The sequence below is a fragment of the Littorina saxatilis genome, linkage group LG15 (genome assembly GCF_037325665.1).
Source record: "Littorina saxatilis isolate snail1 linkage group LG15, US_GU_Lsax_2.0, whole genome shotgun sequence".
NCBI classification, from domain to species: domain Eukaryota; kingdom Metazoa; phylum Mollusca; class Gastropoda; order Littorinimorpha; family Littorinidae; genus Littorina; species Littorina saxatilis.
In genome coordinates, this window is record NC_090259.1 from 41,629,841 (window position 1) to 41,649,713 (window position 19,873).

The window sequence follows — 19,873 nt, forward strand, 5'->3', positions numbered from 1 at the left end:
TTCTTTCCCTGATCCCTATTCTCTTCTGTCACTCCTCTTTCTTTCTCTCTCTTTTCTCTTTATCTTTTTTGTATTGTCTGTTTATATGCGCGTGTGTAAATGATATGGTTGAGACGGTTTCAACTGGATAGTTGCTATTTTCGTTATCCTATGTGAAAAAAAAGAAAACAAATAAATAAAAAAATAAATAAATAAAAAATAAAAATAAAAAAAAATAAAAAAATAATAATAATTTTTTTTCTCCCAGTCCATACATGGAGGGGGAGGGGGTGAACGAATCTTGCTTTTTACATTTAGTGAAGTTTTGACTAAATGTTTTAACGTAGAGGGGGGAATCGAGACGAGGGTCGTGGTGTATGTGCGTGCGTGTGTGTGTTTGTCTGTCTGTGTGTGTGTGTAGAGCGATTCAGACTAAACTACTGGACCTATCTTTATAAAATTTGACATGAGAGTTCCTGGGTATGATATCCCCAGACTTTTTTTCTTTTTTTTTGATAAATGTCTTTGATGACGTCATATCCAGCTTTTCGTGAAAGTTGAGGCGGCACTGTCACGCCCTCATTTTTCAACCAAATTGGTTGAAAGTTTGGTCAATTAATGTTCGACAAAGCCCGGACTTCGGTTTTGCATTTCAGCTTGGTGGCTTAAAAATTAGTTGATGACTTTGGTCATTACAAATCTGAAAATTGTAAAAAAAAAAAAAAAAAATTATAAAACGATCCAAATTTACGTTCATCTTATTCTCCATCAATTGCTGATTCCAAAAACATATAAATATGTTATATTTGGATTAAAAACAAGCTCTGAAAATTAAATATATAAAAATTATTATCAAAATTAAATTTTCGAAATCAATTTAAAAACACTTTCATCTTATTCCTTGTCGGTTCCTGATTCCAAAAACATATAGATATGATATGTTTGGATTAAAAACACGCTTAGAAAGTTAAAACGAAGAGAGGTACAGAAAAGCGTGCTATCCTTCTCAGCGCAACTATTACCCCGCTCTTCTTGTCAATTTCACTGCCTTTGCCGTGAGCGGTGGACTGACGATGCTACGAGTATACGGTCTTGTTGCATTGCGTTCAGTTTCATTCTGTGAGTTCGACAGCTACTTGACTAAATGTTGTATTTTCGCCTTACGCGACTTGTTCTACTTCTCTAACCCATGCATTACATGTGGGGGGGGGGGGGGAGACGAATCTTGCTTTTTCTACTTCTCTAACCCATGGCATCTAGGCCATACATGTGGGGGGGGGGGTTCTATTACCTGAAAACAGCATCCACACACACGCGCACACGTTCCATTGGACGTACATTTATTATGTGTTGTGTGTTTGTCTGTGTGTGTGTGTCTACATGAGTGTATATGCATGGATGCGTGCACTCGATTGTGTGTGTGTGTGTGTGTTTGAACCATGTATATATTTTCTGTTGTCATTTACTTATGTTATACTATGCGTTTGAATCATAATATATTTTAGACGTCATACTTTTTGTTCGTATCTTCACGATGGCCTTTACCTTTAATGCTTCCAACTTTCAAAGCGCTGCAAGGCTGGGAAGAGATGCGCACTTTCATCACTGTGTGTGTGTGAGTAGTAAGGAAGAGGTATAAACCAGCCCTCATTTGTTTGCGCAGCTGCGCAGCCGCGCAGCCGTATTTTGATAGAAGGTTATAGGTTAAGGTGCCTGTGTTTAAGTAGTGATAAGGAGATATTGCGCATAAACGGTTTATTGCGTTTTATATTTTGTCATGTGATTTCATGTGCCTGTACCTGTTGCTCGGTACTAATGACCACTCCAGCTGGGGTAAGCACCATTAAAAAGCAGTAATTCCCCCCCATTTTCTCCGCGCTTCGCGGAGCCCTCTCTCTTTAATAGCTATGTAGTTTGGTGCCCTGTCAGGGGAGGTGTCAGGATAAGGTAATAAAAATGGTATCCCTACTCTTTGCGGAGCCCCTTCCCCGATAAAACCACCAGAGGTGGCCAGCGGTTAGAGAAGTTTAATAGGAGGTGATTTGTCTACCCCGAGGGATGATTAGGGTTTAATGCTTAGATTAGTGCTAGACAAATGGTGTGGGGTGGGTGTGGAAGTTAGCTCGACTGATGAGAGGGGTGGGAGCTGATGTACACATATAACAAAAGTTTTAACAAGTAGACTCAGATTGTTGTTTTTTATGTGGGTGTTATAAACATCGGAGGTACATTTTACACCGAACACGAGATGTTCTACAGTCAGTCATACATAATGTTAGGTTAGAGACTGATCACGTCTGAGCATTGCACCACAGAGACGCAAGACCTTACATGCTAGACCATGTTGGTTGGTCAGCACTAAAAATAGAAACGGTTGTTCTACATACAAGGTTTTGATAGGTACACCAGATAAGATAGGTATTATTTTGTTTTTGATATTTATTTTCTTCGTTGTTGCGGTGTTTAATTTTTTTAATTTTGTTGTTGATAGACTATGTAAGAGGTAGGGTTATATGTGTGATGGGAATAAGATGTAAGTGCAAACACACACACACACACACACACACACACACCTCCGATCACACACACATCCGATCACACACACACACACACACACACACACACATACACACACACACACACACATACACACACACATACGCGCGCGTTTACACAAGTACTTCCAAACAAGAAGGTAAAAAAGTCAGACGTAAAGAGTAACAAAACAATACATAAAACTGCTCACGGTAGCATTCAAGAGTTATACAGACACATAGTTATTAACTTTTCCAATATGATCATTTTATTATAAAAGTGACAGCAGTCTTTTGAATATTAAAAATATTAAAAAAAAAATTAACATTTTGCATACACATACATTAAACAAAACAAAAAAATCCAAATCATGATTGTCAATTTAAAGGAACGAGGTGGTCCCCGGATTAGTTGTCAACTTCATAACCACTTCTTGGTGGCACAGGAAGAGGATTTACGGTTGTGACAGGACAGTAAGCTGGACATGTGGAATACAGGGGTCGCTGTAGCTGCTGAGGGTATTCCTCGCTTTGTGTCGAAGCCGTGGCTGTGGTTGATGGTGTTGAACAGTAGTAGTCTGACGGCGGACACTCTGTGTGATTTTTCGGATGTTTTTTCTCCTGCTTCTCCTCTGTGGGTGACAGAGAAGATACCTGTTGGTGGAAGTCTTCTTTGAGTTTTTTCTGCACTCTAAGCAGTTTCTGAAACTTGTTCAAGTCCAGGGTGACTCCTCTTTGGGTAGGGACAACACGCCCACCTTTGGTGCGGGTAGGAACAGCATAGTGGCGAATATGGATTTTTACAGCCCCTCTCCACGTTTTTACTGAGGCAAAAAGGTTTCCACCTAGCAGGTAACGTGTAGCCGGCTGTGGTGGCTGCTTCATGGTCCCTGAAGACATGATCGACTCCGCAAAAATCCTCTGTAGTGGTCTTTTTACATCCGTCCTGTCTTATATACACACTCGTGGTTCATGTACATCTTGATTATTCTGGTTTCAACGGGTCCACACTGGGTTAGCCTAAGGTCACGTGGGATGCTATGTCGTTTTTCACTCTGTTGCATGACTCACAGAGCAGTTGTTCAGTCACATGAGTGATAACCCTTTTTCGAAACGCTGTCGTTTCTGTCCACTTCCACACAACAACTCGCAAACACCACCAGGAGAGCCCGTCTGGATGTGTCTTGGGTAATGCTACATTCCAACGACTAAGAATTTTGTCTCGATTTAGGTGTTCCCAGATTTTATCTGCGACGGTTCTAATGGCGTCAACAGTCCACCGTGTTGAATAGTCTTTTTCTTCTCTCTTTTTTTCTTCAAGGCGTTTGCAAACATCGCGTTTTAACTCACTAACAAACATCAAGAACAAACTGTTTCGCAGGTGATCTTTAACTTTGAGAATACCAGCCTCCAATTCTTCCAACATCTGCTCTAAAGAGGGACTGGCCGTCTCCATCATGACTTTTTTTGTTTTGTGTACCTCTCTTTTCTTACTAGCACTCTTCTAACCCTCTCTCTACTTTGGTGGGTACGAGTTCAGCCTGTGGCTTGTATGTATTGTACTATGTTTTGATGAAAAGCCGCGGAGCCAGTTTATTTCGAACGCTTCGTGTGTTTTCTCCCAACAGACTTTGGAGTAATGATCGAAGAGTATGGTTTTTGGTCCAACAGCTAAGAAGAAACTGAGGTCGCGTGCATCGTCTTTTGTTTAGGTCTGTAAACTGTTTTATTCCTTTTATTGGGTGTGTCTTGTGTGTGTATGTGTCTATATAAGAAGAAGGGGCGGAATCATCACCACCACTTTCATCTCGTACCCACCAAAGTAGAGAGAGGGTTAGAAGAGTGCTAGTAAGAAAAGAGAGGTACACAAAACAAAAAAAGTCATGATGGAGACGGCCAGTCCCTCTTTAGAGCAGATGTTGGAAGAATTGGAGGCTGGTATTCTCAAAGTTAAAGATCACCTGCGAAACAGTTTGTTCTTGATGTTTGTTAGTGAGTTAAAACGCGATGTTTGCAAACGCCTTGAAGAAAAAAAGAGAGAAGAAAAAGACTATTCAACACGGTGGACTGTTGACGCCATTAGAACCGTCGCAGATAAAATCTGGGAACACCTAAATCGAGACAAAATTCTTAGTCGTTGGAATGTAGCATTACCCAAGACACATCCAGACGGGCTCTCCTGGTGGTGTTTGCGAGTTGTTGTGTGGAAGTGGACAGAAACGACAGCGTTTCGAAAAAGGGTTATCACTCATGTGACTGAACAACTGCTCTGTGAGTCATGCAACAGAGTGAAAAACGACATAGCATCCCACGTGACCTTAGGCTAACCCAGTGTGGACCCGTTGAAACCAGAATAATCAAGATGTACATGAACCACGAGTGTGTATATTAAGACAGGACGGATGTAAAAAGACCACTACAGAGGATTTTTGCGGAGTCGATCATGTCTTCAGGGACCATGAAGCAGCCACCACAGCCGGCTACACGTTACCTGCTAGGTGGAAACCTTTTTGCCTCAGTAAAAACGTGGAGAGGGGCTGTAAAAATCCATATTCGCCACTATGCTGTTCCTACCCGCACCAAAGGTGGGCGTGTTGTCCCTACCCAAAGAGGAGTCACCCTGGACTTGAACAAGTTTCAGAAACTGCTTAGAGTGCAGAAAAAACTCAAAGAAGACTTCCACCAACAGGTATCTTCTCTGTCACCCACAGAGGAGAAGCAGGAGAAAAAACATCCGAAAAATCACACAGAGTGTCCGCCGTCAGACTACTACTGTTCAACACCATCAACCACAGCCACGGCTTCGACACAAAGCGAGGAATACCCTCAGCAGCTACAGCGACCCCTGTATTCCACATGTCCAGCTTACTGTCCTGTCACAACCGTAAATCCTCTTCCTGTGCCACCAAGAAGTGGTTATGAAGTTGACAACTAATCCGGGGACCACCTCGTTCCTTTAAATTGACAATCATGATTTGGATTTTTTTGTTTTGTTTAATGTATGTGTTTAATGCAAAATGTTAATTTTTTTTTAATATCTTTAATATTCAAAAGACTGCTGTCACTTTTATAATAAAATGATCATATTGGAAAAGTTAATAACTATGTGTCTGTATAACTCTTGAATGCTACCGTGAGCAGTTTTATGTATTGTTTTGTTACTCTTTACGTCTGACTTTTTTACCTTCTTGTTTGGAAGTACTTGTGTAAACGCGCGCGTATGTGTATGTGTGTGTGTGTGTGTGTATGTGTGTGTGTGTGTGTGTGTGTGTGTGATCGGATGTGTGTGTGATCGGAGGTGTGTGTGTGTGTGTGTGTGTGTGTTTGCACTTACATCTTATTCCCATCACACATATAACCCTACCTCTTACATAGTCTATCAACAACAAAATTAAAAAAATTAAACACCGCAACAACGAAGAAAATAAATATCAAAAACAAAATAATACCTATCTTATCTGGTGTACCTATCAAAACCTTGTATGTAGAACAACCGTTTCTATTTTTAGTGCTGACCAACCAACATGGTCTAGCATGTAAGGTCTTGCGTCTCTGTGGTGCAATGCTCAGACGTGATCAGTCTCTAACCTAACATTATGTATGACTGACTGTAGAACATCTCGTGTTCGGTGTAAAATGTACCTCCGATGTTTATAACACCCACATAAAAAACAACAATCTGAGTCTACTTGTTAAAACTTTTGTTATATGTGTACATCAGCTCCCACCCCTCTCATCAGTCGAGCTAACTTCCACACCCACCCCACACCATTTGTCTAGCACTAATCTAAGCATTAAACCCTAATCATCCCTCGGGGTAGACAAATCACCTCCTATTAAACTTCTCTAACCGCTGGCCACCTCTGGTGGTTTTATCGGGGAAGGGGCTCCGCAAAGAGTAGGGATACCATTTTTGACTCACATGCGAAGCAAAAGTGAGTCTATGTACTCACCCGAGTCGTCCGTCCGTCCGTCCGTCCGGACGTCCGGACGTCCGGACGTCCGTCCGGAAAACTTTAACGTTGGATATTTCTTGGACACTATTCAGTCTATCAGTACCAAATTTGGCAAGATGGTGTATGATGACAAGGCCCCAAAAAACATACATAGCATCTTGACCTTGCTTCAAGGTCAAGGTCGCAGGGGCCATAAATGTTGCCTAAAAAACAGCTATTTTTCATATTTTTCCCATTTTCTCTGAAGTTTTTGAGATTCAATACCTCACCTATATATGATATATAGGGCAAAGTAAGCCCCATCTTTTGATACCAGTTTGGTTTACCTTGCTTCAAGGTCAAGGTCACAGGAGCTCTTCAAAGTTGGATTGTATACATATTTTGAAGTGACCTTGACCCTGAACTATGGAAGATAACTGTTTCAAACTTAAAAATTATGTGGGGCACATGTTATGCTTTCATCATGAGACACATTCGGTCACATATGATCAAGGTCAAGGTCACTTTGACCCTTATGAAATGTGACCAAAATAAGGTAGTGAACCACTAAAAGTGACCATATCTCATGGTAGAAAGAGCCAATAAGCACCATTGTACTTCCTATGTCTTGAATTAACAGCTTTGTGTTGCATGACCTTGGATGACCTTGACCTTGGGTCAAGGTCACATGTATTTTGGTAGGAAAAATGTGTCAAGCATGTGAGTCGTATGGGCTTTGCCCTTCTTGTTATTACCTTATCCTGACACCTCCCCTGACAGGGCACCAAACTACATAGCTAATAAAGAGAGAGGGCTCCGCGAAGCGCGGAGAAAATGGGGGGGAATTACTGCTTTTTAATGGTGCTTACCCCAGCTGGAGTGGTCATTAGTACCGAGCAACAGGTACAGGCACATGAAATCACATGACAAAATATAAAACGCAATAAACCGTTTATGCGCAATATCTCCTTATCACTACTTAAACACAGGCACCTTAACCTATAACCTTCTATCAAAATATGGCTGCGCGGCTGCGCAGCTGCGCAAACAAATGAGGGCTGGTTTATACCTCTTCCTTACTACTTGTGTGTGTGTGTGTGTGTGTGTGTGTGTGTGTGTGTGTGTTTGTCTGTGTGTGTGTGATCATTTGGGGGTGGGGCTGGATTTTTACACCAATGAGCAAACGTATAAAGAGAACATTTTGTTCATGTAGACGTAATCATGCAAACGTCATTCCTGCCAAAACAAATCATTTTTCAGTGTTGCATACTCCTGTGTATAAGGTATAATTTTTTTTTTTATCATTTTCTTCAGATATGGCGTCCCAACGACCAACTCACTGCGACCTCACTTCAAGACGGTGACCACAACTTGGCCTGTGAAGCAGTACCCCGACTTTGACAAAAACAAAAGCAATCTTTCCAGACCATCATCAACCAATTGTCAGATGCAAAAACCAAAGCGAGCAAAGACTTCACACAACTAACCAATCTTAGGCGTGAAAATCAACGCCTCCAGTCGGCCACCTCATCTTCATCTGCACTACGTTCATCTACACCCACCGCTGCACCGAACAACCCTGCGGCAATAGCCAGCTCATCTTCATCTGCACTACGTTCATCTACACCCACTGCTGCACCAAACAACCCTGCAGCAATAGCCAGCTAATCTTCATCTGCACTACGTTCATCTACACCTACTGCTGCACCAAACAACCCTGCAGCAATAGCCAGCTAATCTTCATCTGCACTACGTTCATCTACACCCACTGCTGCACCAAACAACGCTGCAGCAATAGCCAGCTCATCTTCATCTGCACTACGTTCATCTACACCCACCGTTGCACCAAACAACCCTGCAGCAATAGCCAGCTCATCTTCATCTGCACTACGTTCATCTACACCCACCGCTGCACCAAACAACCCTGCAGCAATAGCCAGCTAATCTTCATCTGCACTACGTTCATCTACACCCACTGCTGCACCAAACAACCCTGCAGCAATAGCCAGCTAATCTTCATCTGCACTACGTTCACCTACACCCACCGCTGCACCAAACAACCCTGCAGCAACAAGCACTCCAACAAACACATCAAACCACCTCGACAATGTCGACGTCCTAACGCTCAGTCAAATCATGGACGACGACATGATTGACGCAACACAAAATTCAACACAATCCACAGACATGTTTGATGCAACACAAAAGGCAACACAAAACGCAACCCAGTCCACTTCAGATGACGCAGTCACATCGGGAGAAGCTCTCCAAGCATTGTCTCAGGAATAAACATTCACATTCAACCCATTTTTGAGTCACTTGAGAAAAAGTGACTCTATGTAATCGGTCAGTGTTAGTCTGTCCGGCCGGCCGGCCGTCCGGCCGTCCGGCCGGCCGGCCGGCCGGCCGGCCGTCTGTAGACACCACCTTAACGTTGGACTTTTCTCGGAAACTATCAAAGCGATCGGGCTCATATTTTGTTTAGTCGTGACCTCCAATGACCTCTACACTTTAACGATGGTTTCGTTGACCTTTGACCTTTTTCAAGGTCACAGGTCAGCGTCAAAGGAAAAATTAGACATTTTATATCTTTTCTCGGAAACTATCAAAGCGATCGGGCTCATATTTTGTTTAGTCGTGACCTCCAATGACCTCTACACTTTAACGATGGTTTCGTTGACCTTTGACCTTTTTCAAGGTCACAGGTCAGCGTCAAAGGAAAAATTAGACATTTTATATCTTTGACAAAGTTCATCGGATGTGATTGAAACTTTGTAGGATTATTCTTTACATCAAAGTATTTACATCTGTAGCCTTTTACGAACGTTATCAGAAAAACAAGGGAGATAACTAGCCTTTTCTGTTCGGCAACACACAACTTAACGTTGGGCTTTTCTCGGAAACTATAAAAGTGACCGGGCTCAAATTTTATGTGAACGTGACTCATTGTGTTGTGAATAGCAATTTCTTCCTGTCCATCTGATGCATCATATAATATTCAGAACTGCGAAAGTGACTCGATCGAGCGTTTGCTCTTCTTGTTTCACAACCTTTTCATAGTCAGTAGTTGCGGGTAAAATCTGATCTCTGTTTTGAATTTTGTGGAATCATTTTGCGACATATCGATAAAGTCACGAGACAAAGAACATCAACAAAGACCATAATTATGGGCAATCATGTACATTTTTGCGGGGGTGTAACAGAGATCGACTTTGTCTTTATAAGAATAGGAATCACATCATCTTAAACTCTACAGACTCTACACACGGTGACAACTGCAACGCGTGTGGCACACAGCATGACAAACAAAAAAGAGGCCCTGCAATGAATACTCCATGCTTAGTCCTATTTATCAGTTTTGGTGGCGCTGATTTGGCAAATGAAATGTTTTAATTATGTTGTGCTGCCCAAGAGAAATATTAAACAAAAGCAAATTTATTTCTTCAGGCCTATAAACCATCATAATGCCATATATGTGTTCTGCGCGAACTTAGAATCCGGTTTCATTCTAGAATGGACCGGGTCCAGGTTGGAATTCTAACCCTGCGCAAGTACAGGGGTGCCATTCTAGAATGAAACCCTTGTTGCTGGTCCATTCTAGAATCGGCCGTGCGCAAGGTTGGAATTTGGGTCCAAGTTGGAATAGTCATTTCAGTTAGACTATCACACAGCCAAAGCCACAAATGTGGATTTTCTGTTTGTTTTTGTTTTTTGTGTGTTTGGTTGGGTTTTTTTTCTCGGGTTTTTTACACTTTACTCAAAGACATCGTGAATTGGGATTGTGATGTTCTGAAAGTAATTACGATTTTGAGAGACACTCAGCACTGATCGCTACGAACGGAAATTTCCGGACTGACAGTGTTTTGCCGATCTCGCTTGTAACTTTTAATCTTATTCATATACATGAAGTTGGTCTTCTGAATTGTGAAGATATAATGTCAACTTTTTTTTTTAAACCTGTGACAACAGCTCTATAACTCACTCTGTCCTTCTGTTGGTCTGTCTGTCGGTTAGTCGGTCTGACCGTCTGTCTGTCTGTCTGTCAAAAAAATTGTCAAAAAACCGGACATTTCCGAGAGGGAGACAGCGCTGACATTGCAAGCGGCCGCAACCGGCTCTCATCACAAAAACAACTGCCCTGCAAACATTACCGCCCTGGTAGTCCCCCTTGCTATGGTCTGCCTTTGTTTATTGCGTACTCAGGAGTGTCAACTTTCTTGACATGACATGACATCGCAAGATCGCCAAAGGATTTTTTCAGGGGTAGACAAATCAGCCCCATTTTATCAAAGGGAAGGTGCAGGTGGAGATAATTCAAGGGAAGACAACTCTGTCTTACCTACAAACATTACGGCCCCCTTTATTCAAGGGTTTCATTCTAGAATGGCACCCCTGTACTTGCGCAGGGTTAGAATTCCAACCTGGACCCGGTCCATTCTAGAATGAAACCGGATTTTAAGTTCGCGCAGAACATATGCATGGTGATCTGTAAACTGTTGTTCTCTGTGCACAATGCATGTGTAAACATTTTGTTGTTCGCAGAACGCAGAACCAATTTCACATTTTAACATTTTATTTTTCACTCACATGTTTGCTGAAGTGTACAAATTTTGTTCCTTTTAATGATGTTTTTTTTCCCCGTCTCAAGACATATATGGTGATGTGTACAACTATTGTTCTCTGGGCACATTTTTGTGCACATTTATGTCCCTCACTTATGTCAATGTAGCCGCTAATTTGTTTAAGTCCAGTCAATCGTACAAACGTTTCATTGTGGGTGACTCGAGCTGTCGGGGTACTGCGACGAGATTTCTTTCCCAATTATATGATTGGTGTTATATATTCTTTTACACATTTTAACTAGCATTCATCATCTCGGTTGAAGCGTGAAAAAATGATTTTGTCACATTGATTGAATTCTTAGACTGTCCACATTGACTGAAATCTCAGAAAAGGGCATTATTTAACGCTGTTTTATTCTTTCCCAATTATATTTACCACTGGGTTACTTTTTCATTCCTATTTGCTGATGTGTAAAACTTTTTTTTGAACTGTGCACACTATTTGCTCATTTAATGCTGTGTTTATGTGTTTGTTTCACTCCCATGTGTCATATTTTCTGAGATTTCGGTCAATGTAGCCACTTTTTTTGTTTTGCCGCATTTAGCCTTTCCTTCGTAACTGTCTGCCTTCACCAAGCTGTAGATTCTTGCATTACTAATGGCGAGCAGCTACGCAAGAAAACAAAGAAAGTGTATTCAAGCGCCGAGCCTGGTAAAAAGAAAATATCGCTACATTGACCGAAATTTCAGAAAGCGTCACATGTTTGCTGCTGTGTAAATGGTTTGCAGTTCATTGCACATTGAACGCTGCTTTTCTTAGGTTTGATGTTTTATCACATTTTGTTGTTCTGTGTGTGCTACTGCTAGCGCTTTTTTGGGGTAACTTTGTCGCAATTACTTCTAAATTTAATATGTTACTGTTGTCACTGCACAAGTCATGGCCAATCCACCACTGTGTCCTTTTTTTTTATCTCTCCCAATAAATGTATGGCATTTTGTTCGGTACGCGCGTGCCATTGCACATTGAACACGTTTTTGTTGTTGCTTATTCATAATTAACTCTGTAATTAATGAAGAAGAAGAAATCCCGTGCGGAGCACGGGTATTACTAGTTACTAATATTCTTCACCAAATTAAGTTTTTGCAAGCCCAGACAAAATATGTGATACTCAGACACGTGCGTGAATTCATTTCTGACACTACGACATAACATGTAGCCATTTCTGGGCAAAGGGACATTATGGACAAAATTATCGATTTTGAGTTTTTGATTTTATTTGACAGATTGCTATATTTAGAACATGATCTGAAAATGTCAGACCTTGACATTAAAGGTCCTCGTCTACATTTTCTCACAGAAATTGAGATTTGACCGCTAAAATGTTTAATCCATTCACTAACACTTTCAAAAAAACACCCCCCTCCGATCAGAAAGGACGGAGCAAGTGTAGCCGTTTGAAAATTCATTGATGTATTCCATCGTAGTAGGATATCCTTATTTGAAACATAATCGTAGTAGGATATCCTTATTTGGAACATAATGTAAACCGGAAGTTTTCAAAGTGCTCAACCACCCAGAATTCCTAGCGGTGAGCAGCCGCTGGCTTGACGAAAGTTCTCTGGTAAGTTCTTTTTATCAATTATGCAATACATTCTTGTCGTATAAGACTTTTAAGTGGCTGCAAACAAGGCTTCATAATGCAACAAAACAGTTTCAAGCAATGTGTTTGCTCTGTTCACGTACTGTGTTCGTCATTCGTAGATATTAAATCTTAGCCGAGTTGACGCATTTCAGGGAACCTCTCAAAAGTCAGATTTACGCTTTCAGCATTGCACATTACGGTACTTTGTTTTATGGCGGTTTACAAAGAGGCTCTGCTTAATGATTCGGTTCAGGAATTAAGGAGTCATCATAAAAATAAAGCAAAAGCATAGGTCTAACGCTAACTGAATGTTTCGAGAGGCACAGTTCCGACACAGTGACACACGTACACTGACAATGAAATCTAAAACGCTTGCAATCGATCTAAATTTGTATTTCTGCACACACAAAACATTTCGACTACAAAATAAGGATCGGAATCAAAAACAATGGTATTTTCCAACAAGAGTCCTTGATTTGTGTGCTTTCATTTATAATGAGTTTACGTAGACTACTACCCGCAACATCGATGTCAGAATCGCCATTGATTTTCCTGCAAGACTAAGCTTAACAACTACAGATCTAACTGAATCAGAGATCTAGATTCTCCGGTCGAATCTTAGAATGCAGCTGGTTTTTATTTTTGTATTTCTTAGGTCTATGTGTGTGCCGTATGTGTGTAAAATGTGCGTGTTTGTGTGTATGTGTAAAATGTGCGTGCGTATGTCTGTAGTGTGTGTTTGTGCGTGTGTGCATACGTACATGCATGCGTGCGTGCGTGTGTCAGTGTGTGTGTGTGTGTGTGTGACATTCACGTGGTAGTACGAGTGATTGAGTGAATCGGAGTATCTGTACGTGTTTGTTTTCTTATACCTGATCATGTTTTCTTATACCTGATCATGTTTTAGACGATTCATGTAATTGTATGCATTTATAGTTCTTAAAAATGCCAAACGTGTAACTCATTATACATTTGCCCCTTATGGCATAAATAAACTAACACTGTACTGTATTGCATGGTAGGTATAAGCCACGTATTTTATTCACTTATGATTCATGTCCGTCAAGTATAACCGTTTGTCCATGTCTTTTAACAGTTTTGTTTTGTTGTTTCTTTTTTTTCTGCAAAAGCTGTCCATTTCGATACTCAGGTCGAACAAAGTACGCTTATCTCATGTCTCAACTCTGAGCTAAACATCGTCTCCACCGGGCAGAAGAGGCAGGGCAGGGCCAGCAGGTGCGGCAGTGTTACATTGTTTGTCAGCGCAATCGGGGACGTTAAAGGGAATCAAGGACACAAAGAGTCCGCATGCGGACAGCAACTCAAGAAGCTGCCGCCAAGAGTTATCGGGAAGAAAGATCCAGTCTCTTAGTCTTACAGTGAGTTTGGGTAGTTACAAATGTAATGGTTTGAAGATTTCTTCTCTCTGTTATTGCTTGAGTGCTTATGTTAATCTCAGTTATTCAAGTATGGGCTGTATATTGTAAATGCGTGTGTGTGCATATGAGAGAGAGAGAGAGAGAGAGAGAGAGAGAGAGAGAGAGAGAGAGAGAGAGGGGGGGGGGCGGTGGTGACACACTATACTTCCGTTTGCTGTTTAAAAGGATACTTACAAAATCGACAATCCCATCAATCAGTCGAGACACAATTTATTAACAACAGAATTTTAATTATATACCAACTTATTTAATGCATACACTCTTACATATGTATACATCTGAATGCATAAAGCACACACACACAAACATGTACAAAGTACCCCCCCCCCCCTCCCAACAACAAAAAAATAAAAAAAAACATGCCACCCATTAAAATGCTGATAACTCATGAATTACTTATGCAACTTACTTCAAATTTAGTGTACATTGGCCTGAGATATGGGATAATAATTCCACAAAGTTTCATGAATGCCGGTCAAGTGCGCATGGCTTATAATTATATCTATATGCCGCTGGTTTCATAATACTACATCTACTAAAACAGATAAAATGGATAAAAATTTGAATGCATCACATTATTTCATGACAATAGGACTTTTAACTGTGTTGGTCAGAACATGATTAACGAGATGACCGCGGGGGAGCTAGCTGGTCCTGTCCATTGCTGAGCGGCTCCCATCCCCGGTTTTGGGCATGGTCTGCAGAGGATCCTTCCCAGAGGAGCCTACTTCAAGTGCAGCCACATGTCCTTCCAGGTGTGTTTGTCACCACTACCAAGATAGGTGAAGGGAGGTTGATAACCACCCGTCAAAGACCTGTAATTACAAAAATAGTACTTAAAAATCTGAAACAGTTTCAAAACTGTTAGCACACTGCTTTAATCGCCATAAGTTGTGCATGACTCGACTATGATGTGCCGTAATTATGCATTAAAATTATGATGAAAAAAGAACAACCTGAAAAGTGATGGGCGTGTCAGGATAGGGCGGATAATCGTTATATGAAATCTTTAGAAATGTGTCCTGTTTCAGTTATTAATCTTTAAATGTTATAACAACATCCTGGAAATTCACTTCGTAATACTAAAGTAGAAATGGCCCAGTCAGGCTGATTTTTTGGCAAATACAGGTTGACCTTAAAAAAATGCAACCCTCAACAAGAAGAGCAAACGCTCGATCGAGTCACTTTCGCAGTTCTGAATATTATATGAGGCATCAGATGGACAGGAAGAAAATGCTATTCACAACACAATGAGTCACGTTCACATAAAATTTGAGCCCGGTCACTTTTATAGTTTCCGAGAAAAGCCCAACGTTAAGTTGTGTGTTGCCGAACAGAAAAGGCTAGTTATCTCCCTTGTTTTTCTGATAACGTTCGTAAAAGGCTACAGATGTAAATACTTTGATGTAAAGAATAATCCTACAAAGTTTCAATCACATCCGATGAACTTTGTCAAAGATATAAAATGTCTAATTTTTCCTTTGACGCTGACCTGTGACCTTGAAAAAGGTCAAAGGTCAACGAAACCATCGTTAAAGTGTAGAGGTCATTGGAGGTCACGACTAAACAAAATATGAGCCCGATCGCTTTGATAGTTTCCGAGAAAAGTCCAACGTTAAGGTGGTGTCTACGGACGGCCGGCCGGACAGACTAACACTGACCGATTACATAGAGTCACTTTTTCTCAAGTGACTCAAAAATGTTAATAACTTCTACATCTGTTGACCAAATCACTTTATATTTGGGGGACATAAACTTAAGCCTATGCATGACCCTTCCACATCTTGGCAACTTTTTTTTTTGAAATAGCACAAAAGTCTGACCATTTGATCTACAAAATTGCCCCTTTGTGAAAGTGTCACGGTAGCTGAAGTTTATGTCACCCAAATATAAAGTGATTCGGTCAACAGATGTAGAAGTTATTAGCATTTTTGAGGGTTGCATTTTTGGGGGGTCACCCTGTCACCCAGTCAGAAATACTGTCTCCCACGTTAAAAATGATGAAATAACACAAAGCACGGTCAACAGAAGGGCTTAAATCTTTTTGCTGGTCAAAGTCAAACTACTTGTGGATACTGCTCTTCATTTTTATATTTAGTCAAGTTTTGACTAAATATTTTAACATCGAGGGGGAATCGAAACGAGGGTCGTGGTGTATGTGCGTGTGTGCGTGTGTGCGTGTGTGTGTGTAGAGCGATTCAGACTAAACTACTGGACCGATCTTTATGAAATTTGACATGAGAGTTCCTGGGTATGAAATCCCCGAACGTTTTTTTCATTTTTTTGATAAATGTCTTTGATGACGTCATATCCGGCTTTTCGTGAAAGTTGAGGCGGCACTGTCACGCCCTCATTTTTCAACCAAATTGGTTCAAATTTTGGTCAAGTAATCTTCGACGAAGCCCGGACTTCGGTATTGCATTTCAGCGTGGTGGCTTAAAAATTAATTAATGACTTTGGTCATTAAAAATCGGAAAATTGTAAAAAAAAATTAAAAATTTATAAAACGATCCAAATTTACGTTTATCTTATTCTCCATCATTTGCTGATTCCAAAAACATATAAATATGTTATATTCGGATTAAAAACAAGCTCTGAAAATTAAATATATAAAAATTATTATCAAAATTAAATTGTCCAAATCAATTTAAAAACACTTTCATCTTATTCCTTGTCGGTTCCTGATTCCAAAAACATATAGATATGATATGTTTGGATTAAAAACACGCTCAGAGAGTTAAAACAAAGAGAGGTACAGAAAAGCGTGCTATCCTTCTTAGCGCAACTACTACCCCGCTCTTCTTGTCAATTTCACTGCCTTTGCCATGAGCGGTGGCCTGACGATGCTACGAGTAAAATGGCATTGCGTTCAGTTTCATTCTGTGAGTTCGACAGCTACTTGACTAAATATTGTATTTTCGCCTTACGCGACTTGTTAAGTTTAAGCTTACCTTAGTTTAGACTCACGATCGGTTCAAAGATCAACAGTAAAATTTGACGGGGTAAGATCCCCCGCAGCTTGGTCAAAAATGCGGGGGACCTTATCTGGTGTCTGCGGGGGACCTTACCCACTGAGAATCGAGTACCACAAAATAACGCTAGATTAAAGCAGCTTATCCACGATGCTGGTTCCCCAAAACGCGCATACAAGGCTGCAAGGTATCGAAGATTAAACTGTGAGTATTAAAATAGTGCTTTAAATGGTAGTTCTAGGTTAATTTGTACGAAATTGAGACCTCTCTGTATAATTTTCACGGACTTCGGCAGAAAATCGAACGCCACTGTTCACGAGTACACAACAAGACATAAATTACATATTATACATATAGCCTAGGCAATTCTGCTTTAGAATATCTATACTTAATAATGTGATTTTCCACAACGTACCTTCACAGGGCAATTCCTTTGCGAGATAACAATTTTGCTTCCGCGTGCGGGGGAACGAATTGGGTGTTGTTCCTGCGGTGGACAAAACTAGGCGTGCCACCATCCACGGCGTGCTGCTAGGCACAACAGCTGAAACAAATCAATTTGTGTGGCCAAAAAATGAGTTGTTCTTCAATTTGAGATAATTAAAAAAATTAAAAAAACAGGGTCACTCTTGCTCACACAATCAAATCTGCATCCAAATCAGTATGTGTTGTTCACATATCTTGTCTAACATGGACGCTATGGCATGCTGAGCGGTGTAGGTGTCAATACTCTCAGCAGGCATAAAAGGCAGTTTTGAAGCCATTTTAGCGGGTAATAAGACAAAGAATGGTACATTTGAGTAACTCGCAAACGCATTGCCTTCAAACTTTCGGAGATTTGTGTTAACACATGTCGTAAAGTACACATGAAATCTCAAGTCATGTGAGGTATTAGTTCTGCTGTTATGCGACATCCCAGAAAGAGTTTTAAAAATAAAGATGTACCCTGTCCGATTGAACAGATTTTTTTTTAGAATTAGCATGCATTTAGAAAAATGAAAGCTTCAATTTACCCTTAAATTTAATACAGTTTCACCAATGGCTGTTCAAAGTGCACTTGTTTAAACGCACACGCACATTTTTGGAAAATGCTTTTTCAAGAGCCATTGATCAGTTAAGCGTGTTGGCAGTGAGGTTTGCTATGCGTAGGCCGACATTTGCGCTCAGCGCTCTGAATGAGTCAACTTCTTAAAAAAACTACTTTCGCGTTGAAATCCTCATACCACCCATGTCTGATAAAATATGTACATGAAATTTGAGTATGTGGCGCATCTGTCATTGTTCTTGAAGATTTCAACAAATAAACTTTGTTCAATGATTCAGCAAAAACCTATCGTCAATTTAAGAACTGTTTCTGACATGACAAATAACAGCAGACCTAATGTCTCAAATTACTTGAAATTCCGAAAGTACTTTACAACATGTGTTAGCACAACTCTCCGAAAGTTTGAAGGCAATGCGTTAGCGAGTTACTGTTAACCCGTGGTTTGTAAAAATGTAAAAACATTTTACAAATCATGTCGAACCTAAAACCGCGATTTGTAAAAATGTAAAAATATCGCATTCCACAAAGTAATGCATGCCTTTTATTTTTATTAATTTTTCTTGTTTAGAGCCTCTACGCTGAGTGGTGGGGGTAGTTTTAGTTCCACATCCCATGTTGGTGCAATCCCATTTTGCCACCGTCCCATTTTTTCCCCCATCCCATTTTTGCGACATTTCACAAGCCAAGCGTCATTTTACAAACATGTCATAACAATAGCGCGACATCCCATTTTGACACCATATCCCATTTGGCCGCCATGCCGTTTCACCGCATTCCATTTCGCCCCCATCCCATTGTTGCGACATTTCACAAGCCAAGCGTCATTTTACTACCGTGTCATAACAATAGCGCGACATCCCATTTTGACACCATCCCATTTTGCCGCCATCCCATTTTTTTATTTATTCTTCTTGCCAAGCCTCACTATACTACTATACTGCGTTATTCAACTAGGAAGACATGGGGCCCGGGTAGCTCAGGTGGTAGAGCACTAGACTTGTGATCGAAAGGTCGCTGGTTCGAATCCGGGCCGGGACGGACACGGGTCAACTTTATGTGCAGACCCAGAGACGGTATCCATCTCCCACCCCCGTGTCACCACAATGGCACGTTAAAGATCTTGGTCATTCTACCATAAGTGCAGATGGCTGATACCACCTAAACACGCATACATCAAAAGCTGTGAGGGCGTAAAAACTCGAATCGTATAAACCCCAAAATGTCACGAAATAGGGATGGCGGCGAAATGGGATGACGGCAAAACGGCATGGCGACAAAATGGAATGTGGTGCTAGTGGTATGACATCGTGGTAAAATGACACTTGGCCTGTAAAATGTCGCGAAAATGGGATGGGGGCGAAATGGGCTAACGGCGAAACGAGATTGCGCCAAAATGGGATGTGGAGCTAATGGTACATGATATGGTGGTAAAATGACATTTGGGGGCGAATTGGGATAACGGCGAAAGGGGACTAATAGATCCCTTGACTTTGGGGTAGTGCGACTCTGTCACTGCTAGCTTTCCACTGGGAGGAAGCGACCGGAATTTCCCAACGATGGGACCTCCGAGTAATGAAAATAAAAATTAAAAATAAAAATCTTAAAATTAACAGTAACAGAGTCGCGCTACCCCAAAAGTCAAGGGATTTCGTATTCGTCCCTTGACAAGAAAATATCGGGCGCATAAACGTGATTTGTAAAAATGTTTACCGTGATTTGTACCATTTTTTTTTTCTCATTACCCGCTAAAGCGGCTTTAAAAAC

At 40.9% G+C, this 19,873-nt stretch overlaps 1 protein-coding gene and 1 long non-coding RNA gene across 5 annotated transcripts in view; both read right to left on the reverse strand.

Annotated features, from left to right (window-relative positions):
• LOC138949331 (uncharacterized) overlaps positions 1-19,873 on the reverse strand; it is a 617,348-nt gene that overhangs the window by 507,955 nt on the left and 89,520 nt on the right. The window lies entirely within an intron of this gene.
• The window catches only part of LOC138949326 (uncharacterized), a 31,084-nt gene continuing 25,983 nt past the window's right edge, over positions 14,773-19,873 (reverse strand). For both annotated transcript variants that reach the window (XR_011450238.1, XR_011450237.1), the window contains one exon: positions 14,773-14,907. This is a non-coding gene — a long non-coding RNA (uncharacterized lncRNA). The remainder of the gene's footprint in view (positions 14,908-19,873) is intronic.